At 35.7% G+C, this 27,064-nt stretch overlaps 1 pseudogene; it reads right to left on the minus strand.

Annotated features, from left to right (window-relative positions):
* The window catches only part of LOC138919033 (regulator of DNA class I crossover intermediates 1-like), a 76,339-nt pseudogene that overhangs the window by 42,477 nt on the left and 6,798 nt on the right, over positions 1–27,064 (minus strand).

Below are 27,064 nucleotides of genomic sequence, written 5' to 3' on the forward strand. Positions count from 1 at the left end.
CAATGGAATACTACTCAGCCATAGAAAAGAACAAAATCGTCCCATTTGCAACAACATGGATGGACCTTGAGGGAATTATGTTAAGTGAAATAAGCCAGATAGAGGAGGACAATTTCTGTATGACTCCTCTCATATGAGGAATTTAAAAATGTAGACAAAGACAACAGATTAGTGGCTACCAGGGGAAAGATGGGGTGGGGGTTGGGCACAAAGGGTGAAGGGGTGCACCTACAACACAACTGACAAACAATAATGTACAAATGAAATTTCACAAGATTGTAACCTATCTAACTCAATAAAGACTTGTATTTAAAAAAAGAAAGGTACCTGTTCATTCTGCTTTTTTTTCATATGCAACTTTCTGAGGACTAGGCACTATTCTGGGAATAAAATCTTGTCCTGTAATATCTCTGTTAGAAGCTAATTCTGCTGACAAAGATGGTGGTGTGAAGCTGCAGTTTTCTATTCTGCTCAATTGAGGTTCGAACATTGGATATGAGTCCATGACTTGTGAGGACTACAGGAAAGAAGATACAATCATGTGATTTGCCAAAATATATAAACTAGAGACAAGGAAAGTTAAAATAAAAGTGAAAAAGGTCACGAGTTAGAGAAAAAGTCCCAAGTAAAGGCAAGTCATCAGTAACTGACAGTCCTTACTAAGACAAGAGAGGTTATCAACTAAGATTATACTTGAGCTCCTTTCCATCTGCCTTTCTCACCGATGGTCCCCTCTACCCTCAAGCTCCATACCTGCATGTCATCTCCTAATGACAGGAAATCTAAGTTTCATTTATCTACAATTCAGGTGAAAGATTTCCAAGAGATTTTAGTATCACTGCCATTATCTTTCTGACGTAGCTTAACTTTGGCTATTCAAAGGAAAGAATAATTAATAATATGGCATTGGACTTTCACATTTCAAGCTTTAATCACAATCTATGTGTTTTCTAATTGATTAAAGTCTTATTTGCTAAAAAATAATTATTTGAAATATACTTTGAAAGAAAAATAATCTTGGGATCAACATGAATATTGAAAATCACAATTTGATATAAAATAAAACAGTCGGGTCACCACGTTTGAAAACATGAATCGCTCAATGATCACATGAACCCAAAGGAGAACTCCCCAAATGAATTATCCTTTGCAGCTCTTCAGTGACAGGCAGAATCAAATGCTTTGCACACAAAGGCCTAGTCTACATTACCAGAACTCCAAAGGGTTTCTCATAAGCAATTGTTAAAATATTCTTAAGGTATAGGTTTCTTACATTAAAAACTTCTAAAAGAACAATTTTAAAGACTAAAAATTTTTTTAAAGGATAACTAATTTTCTCTGATTCTCAAAAAATTTATATCACTTGATGGTGAAACTGGCAGAAAGTGAGCCACTGATGATTAAGTAGCTAGGAATTAAAGTTTTTTTCCCTTTTGCAATTACTGATTATAGCTTTTAGCTGTTTAACCCACTCATTGTTAATTGTGCTGTTTAGGCAATATGCTGACTCCCGCTAGGCTCCTATAGGTAACATCTTCCTGGTGCCTGCATCACCATGGTAATGCGTGTGTGAGCTGTTTTTCAGGAATTGGAACTCCTTGTCCACTTCAGGCCAGTTGAGACCACCAACTCATCAACTGGGCCCACGGAGATGTCCGACAGGTGACTTGAAGGGGCTAAAAACTCTCCCCTCAGATCATGCTGATGTCGCCATTTTGTGAACATGGGTCCTGTGAAGAGGCATCAAGTCTGACTACGCTTGTGCAGCTCATCATTACCTCACCTCTCCTCACCTCCAATCACCTCTCTCCACATGTCAGACCACGCTGACCCCGGCCCATATATATCCCTGAGTCTCTCTTTTCGGGGAAGCAAATTTCAGGCTCATGAGCTCGCTTCCTCACATGGCTACCTTGTGAGTAAACCCTCTCTCTGCTGCTATCTCGTCATCTCAGTGTTTGGCTTTCTGGGCGGCGGGCAAAAATGAACCTGGTTGGGTAACAGTGGCATGTCACAATTGTTAAAATAACTTAAAAAAATTTTTGTTTAACTCTCACCTTAACTGGGCCAAGTTCTTCCTTGCTGCCTTGTCTTTGATAGTGTAAACTAATGAAAAGAAAATGTAACAGTTAAACACATAGGTGGCAATAAAATTGATTATCTTTTATAAATATTTAAAATTCATACTGTTCTATACAAATATGAAAACATATGGAACTCTTAAGTAAATCATTCCAGGGTTATAATATTACTGTGTTTTATAAAAATTACATTATTACTAGAGAGAGATTTTTATGATAAGGAAAGTCAAACTATGCATCCAAAGAACACTTAGCATGGATATTAGTTCATTGACTAAGGTCTTAATAGTTTAATAATACTGCTAACAGTCAAACAAACAAAAACTGGAGCTAGGATAATCCCTTTATACATTTTCCAATGAATAAAACAGAGTTGATAATGACTCTTTCAAATACCTAATAATATGCAACCTAGCTAAAACCTACTTGTTTTCCATATCATCAATGCAGAGGTTAGACGGGACAAGATGAGGCGACATTGGAAGTTCTAAATCATGTTTTCTCAGGGGCATTTTTATGTCTCTATTCATATTCACATGATCGGTTTTCTCACAGTTTCTATAATGAAAAAGTTGCAATTAAAAATTAAGAATGAATAATAAAATCTTTTAAAAGCACTGGTTGATATACCATGGTCATTAAGTAAATGTACATCTTAGATATTTACTAAAACCACCTATATTCTATACATGATAGAAGACATTACAGTACTAGCAACTATCACAGATAATTCAAATCATCTTTTTCTTCATCATCTTACATTCTCCTCATGAAAGGGGCCCTACAAATTTTGCTTTATTTATTTATTTATTTTTTTTTTAAAGATTTTATTTTTTCCTTTTTCTCCCCAAAGCCCCCCAGTACATAGTTGTGTATTCTTCATTGTGGGTTCTTCTAGTTGTGGCATGTGGGACGCTGCCTCAGCGTGGTCTGATGAGCAGTGTCATGTCCGCGCCCAGGATTCGAACTAACGAAACACTGGGCTGCCTGCAGCGGAGCGCGCGAACTTAACCACTCGGCCACGGGGCCAGCCCCGAAATTTTGCTTTATTTTTTGATTCCTTCAAAACTCCCCTAACCCCTAGACTGTATCAGTTGCTATATTACACTTTCCCATAGCACTACATATGTTCTCTATTATAGCACCTACCATAGTTTACTGTACTTGATTAACTCTATCTCCCTCACTAGATTTTTAAACTTTAGATGCAGCAGCCTTGTCTCTCCTTATAGACGATATAACTATTTTGACCGCTTAGTACTTTTAATTATGATCCTTTTCCAGGAAATGCTTTTTACACATGCACAAACTACAGAGTTGCAGTGGAGAGCTTCTATCTTCTTATATAACCCTGCTTCCCTGGAAAAAATAATTGGTTTAGTGGCAACCACCTGCCACTCAATAATGGTATTACACCCCTCTGGTTATAAGTAATTGTTCCAGCGCTGAGACCTGACACCAGCAGAGCAAGGCAACCTCCTTCCAGCGGAATTAAAAAATTCAGAATCAGAGAAGCAGCTCTCAGTATTTCCCTGGTGGTGAAATTGGAGAGATGAGCAATGTCAGTTCATAGTGGGGTTTTTTTGGATTTTATTTTTCCTTTTTCTCCCCAAAGCCCCCTGGTACATAGCTTCTAGTTGTCAATGTTAGTTTTTTAATGTCACATTTTAAGCTTCATTGATGAAGACAGTCTGAGAGAATAAAACTAGTATCTGAAGTGAAAAAGAATCTTGGTAGTATTCAATTTCCTGACTCAAGCAGTCTCTGAGGTCCAGAGGCACCACTACCCTTCCTTTCAGTTAAGTGTCTTAGTCCGTTCAGGCTGCTGTAACGGACTACCATAGACTGGGTGAACTATACAAAATAGAAATTTATTTCTCAGTTTGGAGGCTGGGCAGTCCAAGATCAAAGTGCTGGCAGATTCGCTGTCTGGTGAGGGCTCGCTTCCTGGTTCACAGACAGCTGTCTTCTCCCTGTGTCCTCACACAGTGGTAGAGGTGAGAGAACTCTCTGGGGTCTCTTTTACAAGTGCACTAATTCCATTCATCAGGGTCCACTCTCCTGACCCAATCACCTCCTAAAGGCCCAACCTCCTAATATCACATCAACATATGAATTTTGGGGGCACACAAACATTCAGTCCACAACATTAAGTAAGTAAGTAAATATATATTTTTCAAGTTTCTGTAATTTGCAGTCATGAGTCCTAACTAATAAAATCTTGCTTTGGTAGAGGAGGAAAAATCTTTTCTCTCTACCCTTCTAAATTATCAGCTGGGGGCCTGTAACAAAAGACAGATTAACAAGAGAAAAAGCATACAAATTTATTTAATATAAGTTTTATGTGGAAAACTTTGTAAGGAAATGAAGACCCAAAGTGGTTAAACCTGAGCATTTTTAAGCTAGGTTTGATGAAGAGCGGAAAGTCCTGGGGAAATGGGACAGGACAAAAAGGGGTATCAGCTAAGTGTAGTAAACTGAGGGAAACAGCAAGGTCTGTTCATTAGAGTCCTCTCGGTGTTCCCTCTGCGTTGGAGATAACAACGTTCCTTTTCTTGGGGTATAGCGAGGGCACCTCTCACATGAAAATCCTTCCTGCACATGCTGCTTCCTCAAATTCCTCAGCTCAAAATATTCAATATGCCAAGGTGCCTTATTTTTTGGTAGTGTGGGGGATCAGAATTGGCGACCCCAAAATGTGTCTCTTTGGCATGAGGATTATTTGGGGCTGATTACTTTTAAGAAACTGCAGACAGGCGAGAAGCTCTGAAAAGTAGAAGCTACCCTCTGTAAAACACATTTACATTTGTAAGGGAAATCTCCATTTGTAAAGGTAACTCCCTCTCTGTACCAGGAAGAGGGGGGATGTCCTTATGTCCAGAAACTCCTATCAAGGCAGAAGGCAAGGACTTAAATCCGCATAATAACCTTTCTCTTGTTTACTGTCCTTTTCTGGTAATCTCCCATAACTGACTCCCTCCCACCCCCAACATGCTCCTTTGTCTTTAGCCAAAGACGGTATTTAAGATGACAACCTTAGCCAGTCTGGGAGTTAACCAGTTTTCCTGGATTTTTCCCATGATACATGTTACAAAGCTTTGTTTGATTTTCTCCTTTTATTCTGTCTCATGTCAATTTAATTCATAGCCCAGCCAGAAGAACCTACAAGAGATAGAGGAATTCTCTTCCTCCCCTACAGCAGCATGTCCTGCCCCTGTTATTTTCTGTTCTACATCCAGAATCCAATACAATACTTAGGGTAAGTACTCAAAAAACATATGTTCAATGTATGAATGAAAACAGAGTGAGGGAGAAAGGAAATATATAAAGTTAAATACATCACTGGACAGCCACATGTAAAAGAATTAAACTGGAACCCTATCTTACACCATACACAAAAGTCAACTCAAAATGGATTAAAGACTTAAATACAAGACCTGAAACCATAAAACTCCTAGAAGAAAACATAAGGAATAAGCTCCGTGACATCAGTCTTCATGATGATTTTCTGGATTTGACACCAAAAGTAAAAGGAATAAAAGCAAAAATAAACAACTGGTCCTACATCAAACCAAAAAGCTTCTGTATAGCAAAGGAAACCACCAACAAAATGAAAATGCAATCTAAAGAATGGGAGAAAATACCTGCAAATCATATTGTCTGATAAGGGATTAATATTCAAAATACATAAAGAGCTCATACAACTCAATATCAAAAAACAAGAATCGATTAAAAAATGAGCAGAGGACCCTCTGAACAGACATTTTTCCAAAGACGACATACAACTGAGCAACAGGTGCATGAAAAGGTGTTCAACATCACTAATCCTCAGGGGAATGCATTCAAAACCACAATGAGACATCACCTCACACCTGTTAGAATGACTATCATCGAAAAGACAAGAGAGGGGGCTGACCACGTGGCCGAATAGTTGTTTGTGTGCTCCAGTTCAGTGGCCCAGGGTCCGCCAGTCCAGACCCTGTGCACAGAGCTATATACTGCTCATCTAGCCATGCTGTGGCAGCATCCAACATAGAAAAACTAGAATGACCTGCAACTAGGATATACAACTATGTACTGGGGCTTTGGGGAGAGAAAGAAAGAAAAAGAAGAAGATTGGCAACAGATATTAGCTGAGGGCCAATCTTCCTCACAAAAAGTAAAAAAAAAAAAAAGACAAGAGGTAAGAAGTGTTTGCAAGGATGTGGACAAAAGGGAACCCTTGTGCATGGTTGGTGGGAATGTAAATTGGGGCAAGCTCTATGGAGAACAATATAGAGGTTCCTCAAAAAATTAAAAATAGAACTATCATATGATTCAGCAATCTCACTTCTGGGTATATATCCAAATAAAATGAAAACAAGATCTCAAAGAGATATCTGCACTCCCAAGTTCACAGCAGCATAATTCACAGAGCCAAAATATGGAAACAACCTCAGCGTCCATCAATGGATGAATGGATAAAGATGGTGTGGTGTGTATATGTGTGTGTGTATATATACAATGGAATATTCCTGAGCCATGAGAAAGAATGAAATCCTGCCATGTGTGACAACATGGACGGAGCTAGAAGGCATTATGCTAAGTGAAATAAGCCAGACTGAGAAAGACAAATACTGCATGGTATCACTTACATGTGGAATCTAAAAAAAAAAAAAAAGTCAAACTCATAGAAACAGAGAATAGAAAAGTGGTTGCCAGGATCTGGCGACTGGGGGATAGGGAAAGGTTGGGAAAAGGGTACTAACTTTCAGCAAAATGATGAATAAGATCCGAGGATCTAATGTAAGACATGGTGACAACAGCTGATAACACTATTACACAAATGAAGAAAAAGAACTAAATATAGCAAATATATTTACAACAGAAACTTTTATTCCTAAAGTTTATTAATAATGTATTTACTTCTACTAAAGTGTGACTACATTTACTTGTGACAACTGTCATCTGTGGAGAAACAAAAATAGCACAGAAAGGAAAAGAGGAGACACTAACAATACTGTGATCAATTTCAATCCCTTTTTATGAACTCAGTTCTTAAGCTCTCATTTTAGCACTTGTTTTAAAAATTAAATATCAGACACAAGTTTCCTTGAGAGAGAAAAAAATACTCTGATTAAACTTTTTATTTACTTGAAGAATCAAAGTGCAGGCCAAAATGAACTTTATTTTGAAGTATTAGACTACTATAGTTAACATCCCAAGAATGTCTAAGGAATTCAAGTTATGAGATAGGAAACTAATCATTGAGGCAAAAACTTGTTCAGCTCTTCCTTTCAAACAAATTCTCCAAATAGGATAAGACAGTAAAGATATTTATTCCCTGCTCTTTAGCCAAACTTTGGTAACTATCTGCCTAGACAAAATAACATAATAATTGAAACAACGCTATAAGTTTAACCATACCTTATAAAATTAATTTTATATAACACACCACCTAAAAAAAAATAAATGGATTAAACAATAAAACATTTTAAGCAGAGACTAACAAAGCTTCTAATTTAAGAGGGCAATCAAGTTTTAAAATTACTTTCCACATCCTTTGAGTTCTAAAATTACAAAATTATTGGAAAACTAAACATTATGATCACATCAGACTCAAAACAAAATGTTACTGGAGAGGCTGACTTACCAGGTCTTTTCTTCTGGCAAGATATCTGATTTACCATATACAGGTTAAGGAGGTCTAAACTGACAGCAGAATTTTTGACAGGGGATAAAACTCCCCGTAATTTCATTTTTGATTTTAACCTTTTCTTTTCAAAATATTCCTAAAAAAATTAAAAATAAAAAGTTCTTCTAGCAACCATATAGTTTCAGGCAGAATCATCAATAATAAAAAGCAATAATGCTATTAAATAATTGACTTGATATTTTTTATATTTCTGTGACACCTCCTTTACATGTTTACATGTAAATTAAAATGAATCATGATAACTTGTAGTTTGCCCAAAGACTCTAAATTACAGCTTCTTATAATCTTTCTTTTGTTAAGCGTAATGCCTTTAAAACAGAACTGTATAAAGCCATTCCCAGGTATCAAAAGATTAAAAAAAATTATCTGAATGTGGAACGTTTTTAAAAACCTGATAAAACAAATGCGATAGGCTAAAAACTTGTTTTTCTGCAAAGTATGCTATACCACAGATATAAAAAGCCTAAAGATACGCATAGCTGTGTGCCAATAAAAGTCAACTGAAATGAGAAGAGAAAAACAAAAAGAAGCTATGTGAGAACTTATCTGCAGCCAAAGCTAACTTAATTCTGTTATCTCCCCATGACTCCTAGATTTTCTTTTATACCAGACTTGTAAATAATTATCATTTTTCATTCAGTATTTATTTCTGATTGAGCAGAATTATTCTTATTTTCATTCTTTTTCTCTCAGATTACATCCTTAATTTAAGAAGTTCAAAGGCATTTGTTCAAAATTTGTTTATTGAGCAACTATTATGTATTAGACACTATAACAAATTGTGAAAACATCTTCTTCACTATATAACTCATAACACAATGGCATAAACGTGATTATAAATGTGAGATATAAAAAGTGAAAAAAGTCCAAGATGGTAAAAAATTTAATGCAAGAGGAAGTATCATTTTTCCAAGAAGTTAAGGTTTTATCACATTAATATTTCAGAATATTAATAATAGACTTTTAAGATTCTAAAAAACATAAGAACTGTAAGAGACTTGCCAGCTATCAAGCAAAAAAGTAAATGCTGCATTTTTATGCAAACTTAACCACAGATAAAAAAGTGTTTCGTTTGAGTGATGTGCAGCTCCACATTGGGGCTTCTTTAAAAAGATCACACTATGGTCAGCAATGAAATGACAGAACCTTCAGGATGTAAATATTTTTCCCCTTTGAAAAACATGACTCTGGATCATATAATTGACAGCGTCTTGGAATTAAGATATTATTTCCTAAGGCACTGTACTCTGTGAAGGATAAGACCATAATCAGAAAGAGAATGACACAAACAATTACAACTGAGCATCAGGAGTATGTAAACTACAGGTAGATGTGGGGAGAGTTGGCAGAGGGAGGGCAGGAGGAGAGGGAAGCTTTCTTAGAAAATGACTTTTTTCTAAGATAGATGGATGAGTCAGAGTTAGCCAGAGTGTGGGAAGATAATGTTCCAGGAATGAAGAAGAACAGTACAAACACTGTGTATGAAGGGAGCAAGCCTTTACTCCAGGGGACACGGCTGAAGAGGTTGAACCCTCATAATCTATCCATCATGATAACCTCTGATCTTTCTTTTCCTAGAGAGAACAAAGGTATGTAACTAATTTACCTGACAAGGTTAGGCTCAACTTTTTTTGGGGGGGTAACTTTTGCAGACAATTTCACTATTTTATTATTTGATATCAAATAAACAATAAATTCAAAACACATTTCCAATCTTTTTAGCACATTATCAAAGTTGTTAGGACAGTTAGACCTCCACATACAATTCCTATGGGGATATCTAAGACAAGCAAATCTTTATTTAGTAAAAAATGTACTAAAGCATGAGTATAAAAGACAGATTGATAAAATATTTAAAATATGTTATATGTATAGTTATGACTTCCAATGGCTTTTGGTGACATATTTCATATTATAGGATATCAAGTTTATTTCTAAATATTTTTTGTGTGGTATTTTAACTTTTTATTAAGATTATGATAGTTTACAACCTTGTGAAATTTCAGTTGCACATTATTGTTAGTCATGTTGTAGGTGCACCACTTCACCCTTTGTGCACTCCCCTCACCCCCCCTTTCCCCTGGTAACCACCAATCAGTTCTCTTTGTCTATATGTTTAACTTCCACCTATCAGTGGAGTCATACAGAGTTCGTCTTTCTCTATCTGGCTTATTTAATTTCACATAATACCCTCAAGGTCCATCCATGTTGTTGTGAATGGGACGATTTTATCCATCTTTATGGCTGAGTAGTATTCCATTGCGCGCGCGCGCGCGTGTGTGTGTGTGTGTGTATACATATATATACCATATCTTCTTTATCCAACCATCAGTTGATGGGCACTTAGGTTGCTTCCACATCTTGGCTATTGTAAATAATGCTGTGATGAACATAGGGGTGCATGGGACTTTTGGAATTGCTGACTTCAAGCTCTTTGGATAGATACCCAGTAATGGGATGGCTGGTTCATAAGGTATTTCTATTTTTAATTTTTTGAATAATCTCCGTACTGTTTTCCATAGTGGCTGCACCAGTTTGCATTCCCTCCAACAGTGTATGAGGGTTCCTTTTTCTCCACAAACTCTCCAACATTTGTCACTTTTTGTTTTGGTTATTTTTGCCATTCTGACAGGTGTAAGGTGATATCTTAGTGTAGTTTTGATTTCCATTTCCCTGATGATGAGTGATGATGAGCATCTTTTCATGTCTATTGGCCATCCGTATATCTTCTTTGGAGAAATGTCTGTTCATGTCCTCGGCCCATCTTTTGACTGGGTTGTTTGATTTTTTGTTGTTAGGCTCAACTTTTTTTAACAAGTCTCATTTGGTAGAGACAAGTAAAAAATAATTAGAAGATAAATAGAAAACTTCCAGAAGACAATCAAATTTTAAATTGAAAATAGACATTTAAAAGGAGCAGCCAGGGAGACAAATAAAATCTTAAGAACGTGTCAAAGGAAGCAAGGGAAGAGCTTGTTTCAAGATGAAGGGAACGGGCAGCAGTTCTCTGAAAGAAGACTGTTCACTTCATGAAGTGCTAAATAAAGTTTGTATCACCAAAACAAAAAAGATGAAGGTTATGGAAAAGCAGATGATGACACATTAAAGTATATGAAAAATATCTTTGGAATTGAATAACATAAAGTTCAAATTTTTTTATTGAATTTTAGTTAACATAGAACATTATGTTAGTTTCAGGTGTACACGTAGTGATTTGACATTTACACACATTACGAAATAATCACTACAATGATTCTACCAACAATCTGTCACCAAAGTCATTATAATATTATTGACTATATTCCCTACATTGTATATTATACCCCCATGGTTTATTTACTTTATAACTGAAAGTTTGTACTTCTTAATCCCCTTCACCTATTTTGCCCAACCTACCACCAGCTTCACCACTGGCAATGACCAGCCTGTTCTCTGTGTCTATGAGTCTGTTTCTGTTTTGTTTGTTCATTTGTTTTGTTTTTTAGATTCCACATATAAGTGAAATCAGATGATATTTATCTTTCTCTGTCTGACATATTTCACTTGGAATAACACCCTCTATATCCATCCATGTTGCTACAAATGACAAGATTTCATTCTTTTTTACGGCTAATATTCCACTGAATAAATATATGCCACATCTTCTTTACCAATATATCCACCGATGGACACTTAGGCTGCTTCCACATCTCGGCTATTGCAAATAATGCTGCAATGAACATAAGGGTGCATATTTCTTTTCAAATTAGTGTTTTTGTTTTCTTCAGGTAATACCCAGAAGTCAAACTGCTGGGTCATATGTTAGTTTTTAATGTTTTTAGAAGCTTCCATACTGTTCTCCATAGTAGCTGCAACAGTATACATTCCCACCAAAAGTGCGCGAGGGCTCCCTTTTCTCCACATCCTCACTAACACTTGACATTTATTGTCTTTTGATGGTTTTGATTTGCATTTCCCTTAGGATTAGTGATGTTGAGCATCTTTTTACATGTCTGTTGGGCATCTGTAAATGTCTTTGGAAAAATGTCTATTCAGTTCCTCTCATTTTTTTATTGAATTATTTTTTTGATATTGAGTTGTATGAGCTCTTTATACATTTTGGACATTAACCCTTTATCAGATATATCATTTGCAAGTATATTCTCCCATTTGGTAGATTGCCTTTTCATTTTGCTGATGGTTTCCTTTGCTGTGTAAAAGCTTTTTAGTGTGACGTAGTCTCATTTGTTTATCTTTGCTTTTGTTGCCCTTGCCTGAGGAGACAGATCCAAAAAATTATTAAGACTGATGTCAAACAGTTTACTGCCTAAGTTTTCTTCTAGGAGTTTTATGGTTTCAGGTCTTACGTTTAAGTCTTTAATCCATTTTGAGTGTATTTTTACACATACCGAAAGAAAGTAGTCCAGTTTCATTCTTTTGCCTAGAGCTGTCCAGTCTTCCGAATATCATTTATTGAAACAGCTGTCTTTTCCCCACTGAATATTCTTGCCTCCTTTGTTGTAGATTAATTGACGATATATTTGTGGGTTTATTTCTGGGCTTTCTATTCTGTTACATTATCTCTGCATTTGTTTTTGTGCCAGTATCATAATGTTTTGATTATTATAGCTTTGTAGTACAGTTTGACATCTGGAAATGTGATACCTCCAGCTTTCTTCTCTCTCAAGATTGCTTGGCTATTTTGGGTCTTTTGTGGTTCTATACAAATTTTAGGATTATTTGTTCTAGTTTTGTGAAAAATACCAATGGTATTTTCATAGGGGTTGCATTGAATCTGTAGATTGCTTTGGGTAGTACGGACATTTTAACAGTATTAATTCGTGAGCACATACATCTTTCCATTTATTTGTCTTCGGTTTCTTTCATCCATGTCTTATAGCTTTCAGAGTATAGGTCTTTCTTCTCCTTGGTTAAATTTATTCCTATGTATTTTATTGTTTTTGATGCAATTGTCCTGGGAGGGTTTTCTTAATTTCTCTTTCTGATAGATCGTTATTAGTGTATAGAAACCCAACAGATTTCTGTATATTAATTTTGTATCCTGAAACTTCACTGAATTCATTTATCCTAATAATTTTTGGTGGAGTTTTTAGTGTGTGTGTGTATATATATATAAACAATATATATAAAATAAAAAGTATATATATATATTTAGTATAAAGTATCATGTCATCAGTAAACAGTGACAGTTTTACTTATTCCTTTCCAATCAGGCTGGCTTTTATTTTTCCTACTAATTGCTGTGTTAGGACTTCCAATATAATAAAAGTAGTGAGAGTGGGCATCCTTGTCTTGTTTCTGATCTTAGAAGAAATGCTTTCAGCTTTACACCATCGAATATGATATTAGCTGTGGGTTTGTCACATACAGCCTTTACTATGTTGAGGTAGGTTCTCTCTATACCCACGTTGTTGAGAATTTTTATCATAAATGGATGTTGAATTTTGTCAAAAGCTATTTCTGCATCTATTGAGATAATCATACAATTTTTATTCTTTGCTTTGTTTATGTGGCATATCACAATGACTAACGTGTGCATACTGACCATCCTTGCATGCCTAGGAAAAAATCCCACTTAATCATGGTGTATGATCCTTTTAATGTATTGTTGATTTTAGTCTGCTAATATTTTGCTGAGGATTTTTGCATCTACATTCATCAGGGATATTGGCCTATAATTTTCTCTTTTTGTAGTGTCTTTGTCTGGTTTTGGTATCAGGGTAATGTTGGCCTCATAGAATGAGTTTGGAAGCATTCCTCCCTCTTCAATTTTTTGAAATAGTTTGAGAAGGACAGGTATTAATTCTTTAAATGTTTGGCAGAATTCACCTGTGGAACCATCTGGTCCTAGACTTCTGTTTCTTGGGAGATTTTTGACTACTGAGGCAATTTATTATTAGTAATCAGTCTGTTCAGATGTTCTATTTCTTCCTGATTCAGTCTTAGAAGACTGTATGTTTCTAGGAATTTATCTATTTCTTTTAGGTTGTATAATTTGCTGGCATCTAATTGTTCATAGTAATATCATGATATTTGCATTTCTGAGGTGTCAGACATAACTTCTCTTTCATTTCTGATTTTACGTATTTGGGGCCTCTTTTTTTTTCTAGATGAGTCTGGCTAAAGGTTTATCAATTACCTTTTCAAAGAACCAGCTCTTAGTTTCATTGATCTTTTCTATGGTATTTTTTCAGTTTCTATTTATTTCTGCTCTGATCTTTACGATTTCCTTCCTTCTACTAATTTTGGGTTTTGTTCGTTCTTCCTTTTCTAGTTCCTTTAGTTGTAAGATTAGACTGTTTATCTGAGATTTTTCTTACTTCCTTAGGTAGACATGTATCATTTACTTGCTCTTTGATTTCTTCAATGACACACTGGTTGTTAAGCAGCATGTTGTTTAGACTCCATGTTTTGTTATTTCCAGTTTTCTTCTTGTAGTTGATTTCTAGTCTCATACCATGGTGCTCAGAAAAGATGTTTAATATGATTTCAATCTTCTTCAATTTACTGAGACTTGTTTTGTGGCCTAACATATGCTCTATCCTGGAAAATGTTCCGACCGACTTGAAAAGATGTGTATTCTGCTGTTTTGGGATAGAACGCTCTGCATATATCTAGTAAGTCCATCTGGTCTAATGTGTCATTTAAGACCAATATTTCCTTATTGATTTTCTGTCTGTATGATTTATAAAGTTCAATTTTGACACTAGTAAGAGCTGTACAGTGAAGTGGACCAAGGAACAAATGGGAGATGAGAGTGAAAGGGCATAGCAGGAAAGAGAAAGGACCCAGAGACACCTTTACTTGTCTAATAGGAGAAAATTCAGTATGTGTAAATATCAATGGAAAGCGGAAGTAAATGGAATCCAGATCACAGACAGAGAGACCTTCCTTTGATCAGAGGGAATTACTTCTGTAGTTAGAGGAGGGAAAGAGAAGATGGATGAAGAAGGAAGGTGGTTTATAGAACTGGTGGTAGAAATTTGAGATAATTCTCATCTGATAGCTTCTATTTCCTCTGAACTATGATACAAGGTCATTTAACGAGCATGAAGGGATAAAGAATAGTGTTGGGAAAGAGAGGTTTGGGGAGGTAAAGGAAGGTATGAAATTTTCAAAGAAGAGAAAAGTGACACGATTAGAGATCAACACCTTGGGAAGAGCCATGTGTCTTTCCCTTTCTGACAAATATTCAAAAGAATGATCCAGATAGAGTTAGATTACTTTTTAAAAACAGTCTTGGGACAGCCTTCATTCATAGTTTATTTATTATTGAGTGTCTATGTTATTGCTAGAGAGAGTTCAAGGCACAGGAGATAGAAAATGAACAAACGTGGTAAAATCCTTCTTCTCATGAAGATATTTTAATGGGGGGACAGAATAAACAAATTTCTAAGAAAATATAGGATTATGAAAGAGTGACAAATTAAAGAGGGTAAAGGAGAGACAGCATTTGGAGGGCAGGGAGCTATTTAGATGTAGTGATCAGAGAAGGCCAATCTAAGAGGACATACTTTTGCTGAGACTCAAATGTTGACAAGCCAGACATGCAAATATCTCGAGGGAGACTATTCCAGACAAAGAACAGTGGCAGAAAGAAGGTCAGTGTGGCTGAAATAAAATGAATAGGACAAGTAGTAAGAAACAAGGTCAGAGAGGCAGGCAGGGTGCAGATCCTTCTGGTTCTTTTAGACTTTGGTAAAATCAGATTTCATTCTAAGAGCAATGAAAAGCAATTGAGGCTTTTAAGCTGGGGAATGATAAATTCTGATTTGTGCCTTTAAAAGATCATACTAACCACTGTGTCACAGACTACAAAGGAGTAAAAGATAAAGCAGAAAAACAGTGATAAATTCAATTACATTAAAATTAAGAACTTTTCTTCAAAGACAGGATTGAAAAACTAAAATTAAAAGCCAAAGGACAAATATACCTGACAAATAATTCCTAAATACATAGACACAATAAGAAAAAGACAAACAACTCAAATAAAAAATGAAAAAACTACTTGGAAAAGTACCTGACAAAAGAGGAAACCTGAATGACAAGATAGTCAGTCTCATTAGTAATCAAGGAAATACAAGTTAAATTTACAATGAAGCATCAATTCACTGAGTTAACAACTATCCTGCTTTCATAATAATCACTCCCTTGCTTTTCTTTAAATTTTACTACCTTCGAACATATTTGTTCTGTTTTGGAACTTTTTGTACACGGAATCTTACTGCTTGTATTCTTCTGTGAGTTGCTTTCTTTATCCAACTTTATGTTTTTGAGATTCATCCACACTAATTACGCGTAGTTGAAACATTTTCACTGCTCCATCATTACTTGGGTATGCCACTATTTGCTTAACCATTTTACTGCTAATGGACATTTGGGTGGTCCCCTTTCCTTCCTCCTCCCCGTCCTTCTTTCTCTCTTTCTCCTCCTTCTCTCTCTTTTTTTTGTTTGCTACTTAACAACAACAATATCCAAACAAGCTTGTACATGTCTCAAAGTTCACAAGTGGAAGAGTTTCACTCAGATATATACTGCTGAGCTGTAATGTACATACGTGCTCAACTTTACTGTGTAATGATCAATGTAATTAAAAAACAAAAAAAGGTGGTAGGTTATAAGGCCATTATACTACTCTAGGCAATAAATGATGACGATTTGAATCAGGGTGCTAATAGTATAGGTAGTGAGAAGTTATCAGACTTGGGATACATCTTGGAACTAGAATGACAACAAGAATCAACAAGGTCCTTAAGTCTCTGCCTAAGCAAAATGGTTGGTTATCAACCTATCTACAAGGTTGAGAAGGCTAAAGGAAGAGAGTCTTCCAATTTCACTTAGTTATTACCCTTGGAAAAATGCTTTAGAAGATCACTTTTTTCATAAAGCTAACACAAATAAACATATTCTCTTTACCTTTTGCTTTCTCCTTTCCTGCTTGATCAGAACCCTGGTCCTGAAAAAGGAAACAGGATAAAAAACACAATGATTAAAGAAATGGTCTCTAAAATGATTGTTGAGCCAGCCTGGTGGCAAACTGGTTAAGTTCACATGCTCCACCTTGGTGGCCCAGGGTTCCTGGGTTCAGATCCCAGGCACGGCCCTACACACTGCTCATCATGCCATGCTGTGGCAGCATCCCACATACAAAATAGAGGAAGATTGGCACAGATGTTAGCTCAGGGACAATGTTCCTCAAGCAAAAAGAGGAAGATGGGAACCAGATATTAGCTCAGGGCCAATCTTCCTCACCAAAATAAATACATAAATAAAATAAAATGATGTCATTTTAGTTGAATTAAAGATTTGGAATTAAAATCTAAAAGTATAGTGATAATTATGCTATTTTATGAAAAGAAACTATGAAAATGTTCTCAAATGTTATAGTATATACTGTTTCACAAAATTTTCTTAGATAGAAAATCCAAGAGCTAATAAGAAAGACTCTACACCTATCATTAATAATGAAGCATAAAATACATCTGAATTATAAAATCAAGATAAGCAATGAGAAATCAATGCATTGGCAAGGAGGTACCACTGAAACATTCTCATATGATAGCACTATTCTTGGTCAATGCTGCCATTTTAATTTTCCTTGTATTTCAATATTCTACTTCTATCAACAGGAAGTAGAGAAAGGACCAAAATCTATATAGGATTGAAAGAAATGTTAAGTTTATTATTAGAGCAATTCAGTTACATTACTATATCAGCTATGCATACTTGAAATCTCATAACTTCTTTAAAACACAGCTAGCTTTTATGGATGTGCTTCACAACTATGATCTCTGTGCCAAACACTGCAACGAATCCCATGATAGTGCAATATTTAATGGTTATAAATTATTTGCTCTATTAATAATAGTAGAATGCCATAAAACATTCATGACAAGATAAGCGGATATGCACAATAAATCTTTTGGATATACATGAAACTATGATCTCAAATTCAAGATTTATACAAGAATTATAAGTAAAATGACAAAATGTATTTTAGCTACATGAGATTATATAATAACATGAAAATAATAATTGCTAATGATGAGTACCATATGTCTTGCACCTTTCTAGACACTTCAGATACTTTACGTGTACAAACTCATTTAATCTTCACAGGAACTCTGTAAGGTAGGTTCTATTTTTATCCCCATTTTACTGATGAAGAAACTAAGATGCAGAGAGGTTAAGTAACTTGCCCAAGGTCACACTGCTAATAAATGGTAGAGCCAGACTGAAACCTAAGCATTTTGGTTTTGAAGTTTTCAACCAGATATTATACTGTCTTCCAAGAATTTCAACTGTGAATATACAAAGCTGTTCATTTTCCAAATGATTTTCATAAACTACATGAATGACAGTTACTGAATACCCCCAGACTTTGGTACTTACTGAACTTGTACTTTAACATACTTCCAAATAGCTATGTCTTAATTGACCATTTTGAGTTCACTGAGCAAAGAATTTGATCTGCCCAGATCCACGCAGCATAAGTGCACTGCTGGCATTCAAACTTTAGAAAAGAAAAAGGAAATAAATCACATTTCATTGACCCATCAAACGCTAAGGCTAGAGAGGACATTAGAGATTAGTTTATTCTCCATCATTTTAAAACTTAAGGCAAAGAAAGCAAAGTGGGGGCTGGACCGGTGGTGCAGCAGTTAAGTGTGCGTATTCCGCTTTGGCAGCCTGGGTTTCACCGGTTCGGATCCCAGGGTTGGACATGGAACCGCCTGGCAAGCCATGCCGTGGGAGGCGTCCCACGTATAAAGTAGAGGAAGATGTGCACAGATGTTAGCTCAGGGCCAGTCTTCCTCAGCAAAAAGAGGAGGATTGGCAGCAGTTAGCTCAGAGCTAATCTTCCTCAAAAAAAGAGAAAGCAAAGTGACTTTTCAAAGTCCTGAAATATAAGAAGTATGACAGAGCCAGCAGTATTAAACAATCCAGATTACAGAGACAGTAGGAAGAAAAATCAATTCTATAAGAAGTTCCCACATTATAAAGATCAATAGAATTAGGGACTAGCCAAAGCCTAAACACAGTCTTCATATATGTATAAATCAAGTGATTTTACTCCAGGCTGATTTTCCATTATCCAGGACGCTCTTAGGGCTCTCACCAAATTCTACGTACTCCATAATCCCTATTCCTATGTGCCTAAGGAAAAATTAATTAGGATTTCAAGACCAATTGCTAGATTAGCCTACTAATACTAGACCACAGTGAAAGTGAAAAAAGATCCTAACGTATAAGTCAAAGGCAATTTCATAAAAAGAACATTTTAAATTATTATTAAGGCAACCAATGCTACTAAATAGTACTATATGTCTAAATGTTTTACCAAATATAGTCACTCTCAATTACCTGCACTAGAAAAGAAAACTGCATCAGTTAGGATTCTTAAGTTACAAGAAATTGAAAGCTCCTTTGGTTAATTTAAACAGAAAATAAATTTATTAAAAGAAAATCAGGTAACCAACAAACATGTCAACAAGGCTGAGGAAGCACGTTTGGCACCTGGCAAGAACAAGGAAGTCTAGGGAGCTGTGGCATCATAGTCAAAATCAAGCCATAATTAGCCTCCTAAGAACACCACTGCCAGCACTGGTGAACACTAAACACCACTGACTGCACCAGTTCCACTCCTGGACAGTGAACACCACCCCCTGGCATCACTGGCATTAAAATTCAATCCTGCTGCAGCTCTTGCAACTGCTTCCAACTACAATAGAAGCTCTGTAGTCCCTACTTCTTTGTGTTACTAGCTTCTAATTCAAAGTACAGGACAAGAGCATCTAAGTCTCAGCTTAGGTCACATGCCTATTTGCTAGCTGCAAAGCATAGTGAAACAAATGTCTGGGTTTTTTCCCCAAGATTCCACATAGGGAGGTGGTCTGTGCCTATCACCAAAACTCATAAGGTAGGAAATACCCCCACACATAGATAAGGGGCTCAGATGCTTGGCTGCCAGTGAGTACAAATGTCCACTAAAGAGATGCAGATTAAAATTAAACTAGTTGACAATCCAAGTGACTTTTTACTTGGCTATGTCAGTGGAAAAAAAATATATATATATATATAGTCCTAATAGTTGCTTCTAACAGTTTTGCTTAGGCTAACTTAAAATAAAACTGTAAAATTGTTTTTTTTTCTCCCCCAAGTGTTGACCAAGATGATGATATAGGAGGATCTTGAGCTCCCCTCTTCCCACAGACACACCAAATGTACAGCTACACTTGGAGCATTCTCTCTGAAAGAGATCCAGAAACTAGACTAGCGACTCGTACACACGGGACAAATGCAAAAATACCCAGGTTGAAACAGGTAGGAAAGGCTGAGACACACTCTCATCATAATCCCCACCCCTGCCACAATGCCATACAGTCAGAAGGGAATCCCCAACTCCACCTTCTCCCTGAGAAGCAAAGGGTTTGACCTCCACATCTAGTGCTCCAAATTTTAAGACTCTCACCAAACAGACAGACTCCCAAAACACCTAGCTCTGAAAGCCAATGGGCTTGTGTCCACAGGACCCACAAGACTATGGCAAATAAATAAGCATTCTTAACAGGAATGCAGCACTCACCAGAGCTATCCCCTCAGGGTTCAACATGGAGTGAGCAGGCAAGTATGTTTTAAGTAAGCCTCATGGTAACCACAAAGTAAAAGGCTAGAGGAGATATACAAGACAAAGAGAAAGTTATCAAAGTATACCATAGAGAAAATCATCAAATCACACAGGAAGAGAACAAGAGAGGAAGAAAGGAATAGAAGAATTACAAAACAACCAGAAAACAACAAAACGGCCATGGTAAGTCCATCCATGTAAATAATTACTTTAAATGTAAATATTTTTTGGCTGAAAGGAGTAAAAAACATGACCCAAATATATGTTGCCTACAAGAGACTCATCTCAGCATTACGGACACAAACAGACTGAAAGTAAAGGGATGGAAAAAGATATTACATGCAAAGGGAAACCAAAAGCTATGGTAGCATAATTCTCAGACAAAATAGACTTGAAGACAAAGACTGTAACAAGAGACAGCAAAGGCCATTACAAAATGATAAAGGAGTCAATTCATCAAAAGGATACAAAAACTGTAAATATTTATGCACCCAACATTGGAGCACCTAAATATATAAAGCAAATATAAACAGAACTAAAAGGAGAAATAGGCAGCAATAAACAATAGCAGGGGACTTCAAAACCCCACTTTGAACAACAGATTGATCATTGTGATATTGTAATTTACAATAAGAAATACACATTTGGATGCAACCAACATAGGAGCACCAAAGTACATAAAGTAACTATTAACAAACCTAAAAGGAGAAGTGAACTACTACATAATAATAGTAGGGGACCTAAACCCCACTTAGATCAATGGATAGATCATCTAGACAGAAAGTCAACAAGGAAATAATGGAATTAAATGAAAAACTAGACCAGATGGACTTAATAGAACATATATAAAAACAGCAGAATACACATTCTTCTCAAGTGCACATGGAACATTCTCAAAGATAGACCATATGTTGGGAAAGAAGGCAAGCCTTAATAAATTTAAGAAGACTGAAATCATATCAAGCATCTTTTGTGACCATAATGCTATGAAACTAGAAACCAACTACAAGAAAAAAGCTACGAAAGTGACAGATATGTGGAGGCTAAACAACATAGTACTGCACAACCAATGGATCATTGAAGAAATTACAGGAGAAATCAAAAGATATCTGGAGACAAATGAAAATGAAAATACATTATACCACACCAACTCATGGGACGCAGCAAAAGTGGTCCTAGGAGGGAAAATCATAGCAACACAGGCTCACCTTAAAAAACAAGAAAAATCTCAAGTAAGCACTTTTAAACTGCACGTAACAGAAATAGAAAAAGAAGAACAAACAAAACCCAAAGTTAGCAGAAGGAGGGAAATAATAACAATTAGAGCAAAAATAAATGAAATTGAAGCCACAAAAATGGTAGAAAGGATCAACGACCAAGTGCTAGTTCCTTGAGAAGATAAAATTGACAAACCCTTAGCCAGACTCACTAAGGAAAAAAGAGAGGAGGCTCAAATAAAATTAGAAATGAAAGAGGAGAAATTAACCGATACCACAGAAATACAAAGGATCATAAGAGAATACTATGAAAACTATATGCCAACAAATTGCAAAATCCAGAAGAAATGGATAAATTCTTAGACTCATACAATCTGCCAAAGCTGAATCAAGAAGATATAGAGAATTAAAAAGACCAATCACAAGTAAAGAGATTGAAACAGTAATCAAAATCCTCCCAAAAAATAAAAGTCCAGGACCAGGTGGCTTCTCTTAAGAATTCCACCAAACATTCAAAGATTTAATACCTATCCTTCTCAAACTATTTCAAAAAATTGAAAAAGACTGCATACTTCGTAAGTCATTCTACAAGGCCAACATCAAGCTGATACCAAAGCCAGACAAGGATAACACAAAAAAAGAAAATTACGGGCCAATTTTGCTGATGAACAGAGATACAAAACTCCTCAACAAAATACTGGCAAACCGAATACAGCAAAATCTTAAAAGGACCATACACCATGATCAAGTGGGATTTATACCAGGGACACAGGGATGGTTCAACATCCACAAATCGATCAATGCGATACACCAAATTAACAAAATGAGGAATAAAAAACGTGATCATCTCAGATGCAGAGAAAGCATTTCACAAGATCTAACATCCATTTATGATGAAAACTCTCAATAAAATGGGTATAGAAGGAAAGTATCTCAACATAATACAGGCCATATATGACAAACCCAAGCCAACATCATACTCAACGGGGAAAAACTAAAAGCCATCCCTCTGAGAACAGAAACAGGACAAGGGTGCGCACCCTCACCACTCGTATTCAAAATAGTACTGGAGGTATAGCCAGAGCAATTAGGCAAGAAAAAGAAGTAAAGGGTATCCAAATAGGTAATGAAGAAGTGAAATGCTCACTGTTTGCAAACGACATGATTTTATATATAGAAAACCCTAAAGAATCCATTGGAAAGCTATTAGAAATAATCAACAATAACAGAAAAATGGCAGGGTACAAAATGAACTTGCAAAAATCATTTGCATTTCTGTACTCTAATTACAAACTAAGAGAAAGAGAACTCAAGAATACAATACTATTTGCAATCACAACAAAAAGAATAAAATTTCTAGGAATAAATTTAACCAAGAAGGTGAAAGACCTATACAATGAAAACTATTAAGGCTTTATTGAAAGAAATTGATAAAGACATAAAGAAATGGAAAGATATTCCGTGCACATGGATCGGAAGAATAAATACAGTTAAAATGTCCATACTCCCTAAAGCAATCTGCAGATTCAATACAATCCCAATCAGAATCCCAATGACATTCTTCACAGAAATAGAACAAAGAATCCTAAAATTCATATGGGGCAACAAAAGACCCCAAACAGCTAAAGCAATACTGAGAAAAAAGAATTAAGCTGGAGGCATCACAATCCCTGATTTCAAAATATACTACAAAGCTATAGTAATCAAAACAGGATGGTACTGGTGAAAAAACAGACCTACAGATCAATGGAACAGAATTGAAAGCCCAGAAATCAAATGACATATCAGATTTAATGCAATCCCTATCAAAATTCTAGTGGCATTTTTCACAAAAATAAAACAGACAACCCTATTATTTGTATGGAACCACAAAAGATCCCAAATAGCCAAGGCATAATTGAGAAAGAAGAAAGCTGGAGGCATCATACTTCCTGATTTCAAACTATATTACAAAGTGACAGTAATCAAACTGTATGGTATTGGCATAGAAACAGCCAGACAGACCAACGGAATAGAATATCCAGAAATAAGCCAGAAATATATGGTCATTCAATTTATCACAAAGGAACCAAGAATACACAGTGGGGAAAGGACCGTTTCTTCAATAAATAGTGTTGGGAAAACTAGACAGTCACATGCAAAAGAATGAAACTGTAACCGTTATCTTACACTGTACACAAACATCAACTCTAAATGGATTAAAGACTTGAATATAAGACCTGAAACCATAAAATTCCTAGAAGCAAACACAGGGGGTAAGCTCCTTGAAATTGGTTTCGGCAATGATTTTTTGGATTTGACACCAAAAGCAAAAATTAAAAAGTGGGACTACATCAAACTACAAAGCTTCTGCACAGCAAAGGAAACCATCAACAAAATGAAAAGGGAACCTATGGAATTGGAGAAAATATTTGCAAATCTTATATCTGATAAGAGTTTAATATCCACAATATGAGGAACTCATACTACTCAACAGCAAAAAACAAATAACCTAGTTAAAAAATGGGCAAAGGACGTAAATAGGCATTTTTCAAAAGAGACATGCAAATGATCAACAGGTACAGGAAAAGGTGCTCAATATCACTAACGCTCAGGGAAATGCAAATCAAAACCACAATGATTTATCACCTCATGTCCTTTAGGATGACATGCATCAAAAAGAAAAGAGAGAACAAATATTAGGATGTGGAGAAAAGGGAACCCTTGTGCACTATTGGTGGGAATATAAATTGGTGCAGCCATTATGGAAAACAGCATGGAGGTTCTTCAAGAAATTAAAAGAACTACCATTTGATCGAGCAGCACCAATTCTGGGTATATATCCAAAGAGAAATCAACATCTCAAACAGATATCTGTACTCCCATGTTCATAGGAGCCTTATTCACAACAACCAAGGTATGAAGCAGATTAAGAGTACATCAATGGATGAATGGATCAAGAAAATTTGGTATATATATACACCATGGAATATCATTCACCCTTTTAAAAGAAAGAAATCCTGGGCCAGCCCAGCAGCATAGTGGTCAAGTTCGCATGCTGTACTTTGGGAGCCCGGGGTTCACAGGTTCAGATCCCAGGCACAGACCTAGCACCACGTGTCAAGCCATGCTGTGGCTGCATCCCACACAAAAAGTAGAAGAAGACTGGCACAGATATTAACTCAGCAACAATCTTCTCAAGCAAAAAGAGAGAGATTGGCAACAGATGTTAGCTCTGGGCCAATCTTCCTCACAAAAAAAAGAAAGAAATCCTGTCATTTGTGATAACATGGATGAACCTGGAAGGCATTAGATAATTAAGGCAGACAGAGACAAATAGGACATGGTACCACTTATATGTGGAATCTAAAAAAAAGTTAAAATCATAGAAACAGAGAACAGACAAGTGGTTGCTGGGGGGTCAGGTAAATAGGGAGAGGTTGGTAAAAGCATACAAACTTTAAGTTATAAGATGAATAAGTTCTGAGGATAACATGGTAACCATACCATTTGTTAATACAAAATAACATTGTATTGTATAATTGAAATCTGTTAAGAGAGTAGAACTTAAATGTTCTCACCAAAAAAGAGAAATATCTGAGGTGATGGATGTGTTAATTAACTTTCACAATGTATGCATATATGAAACCATCACATGGTATACTTTAAATATCTTACAATTTTATTTGTCCATTATACCTCAATAAAGGTAGAAAAAAATAAGATAGAAAAGACGGGAGAACAAATGAATATATCCCCAAATAATGGGGTAAACTAGATGGAATTTTATATCTGAGAAAAAGAAAAACGTGCAGATAATTAAAATAGCTTGCTATATATAAAATGTGAATCCTCAGAAGTCATTTGCTACTTTGACTACTGCAATATTAAGTATGTAGCTAGCTACCATAATTATACATTAAAGAGTCTCCTTGATTTTATGCAAATGTTCTCCTATATTTCTTACTACATTGGTAATAGCAATAAAACACAGCTCTGATTATCACTTAGGGACGTGACTTCCATTGCCTGCCCCAACTTAGATTTCAACTTTGTTTTCCATTCCTGCGTTTCATGTATTCCAACACCCGACCAAATGAAAATATAGTTTTTCTTCTCCATATATGGAGACTCCTCCCACCATATTTTGTACTGAAAACTTTCAATACCTTCAAGACCCCATTCAAACATCAGTTTCTTCATGAAATTTATATGCACTTTATAAAAAACAATTTTAAGAGTTTCTCTAATTTTTGTCCGGAAATTTAAATTACCAGAGATTTAGGTGTGGGGAGGTGGGAATGAAGCTCATCTCTTTAACAGTAATTACTATGTTATTCTAGAAAATGGATTTTTAAAGAAATATATTGCAACCATCTCTTTCAGTAAAAGTTTAAGTGAACAATATTAGTTGCCATTATAGCTACATACTGAAAATAAAATCAAAAGGCCATAACTTCTTCATAGAACACTCCACAAGTTATCAATTGTGGGAAGCAGGGATATAGATTACACTACCTTATTCTTCATTAAGATAGAAAGAATAAAGTAAAATAGAGAAGTGTAAAGAGGTTAAGAAAGGGAAAGAAGAGAAGAGAAGGGAGGGAAGGGGAGAAGGAAAGAAGAGAGAGAGAAAGGAAGAAATAAAACCATACTGACTACAAAAATATAACAGGGCATTCTGCCCCTTGCCATTCTTTCTAGTAAGCAAAGATTTAAAGGAAAACGCTAAAGAAATACTTTCTTTAAAAAAAAAAAAGACAGGCAGTAATGTGGTCAAGGAAACATCAAGAACAACACGAACGTACATTTTACATGGAGTACGCAGGAGATGTTGAAACTACATTAGGGATTAAATACTATGGGTGTCACATATCTTAACTGTCAGCTAGTCTTGAATTTTCTTTTTTGTTTATTTTGTTTTGCTTTTTATTTTTCTGCTTAGTTTATCTTTTTAGTGGCGAGGTGCCATGCAAAAGAAACCGTTTCCAGATTGTTACAATCTTGTAATAACATCTTAAGTGTGATTCAAAGTGAAAAATGTAAACAAAATTAATAAAGCAATAACTAACAATTGAAAAAATTATTTTATGGCTTGTGTCACAGTGAAATTAATATTAACCTAAGACATCATAATGTTAACATTGTTAGCTAGCAGACTTATTAAGATTCAGGACAGTAACTAGCCTAGAAAAAGTACTTAGGTTGGTTTTCCACAAAACTAAAGCAGGTCCACCTGATGTGTCAGGAATAGTAATGATATACATTAGAATGCTATGGCTTTCATATAAATTCTTCTCTTGCAATACAAGAAAAAGTTTTTAGAGTAATATGAATTACAAAAGGTATGGTATTGAGAAAAAAAGTGTCAATCGATGAGGCAGAAATCCACCTAATATTCAGAATACAGAGCCTAATTAAAATAAGTTCTTAGAGATTGAATTCTTATAGTACTTTCACATGG

The sequence above is a fragment of the Equus caballus genome, chromosome 19 (genome assembly GCF_041296265.1).
Source record: "Equus caballus isolate H_3958 breed thoroughbred chromosome 19, TB-T2T, whole genome shotgun sequence".
Lineage (NCBI taxonomy): Eukaryota > Metazoa > Chordata > Mammalia > Perissodactyla > Equidae > Equus > Equus caballus.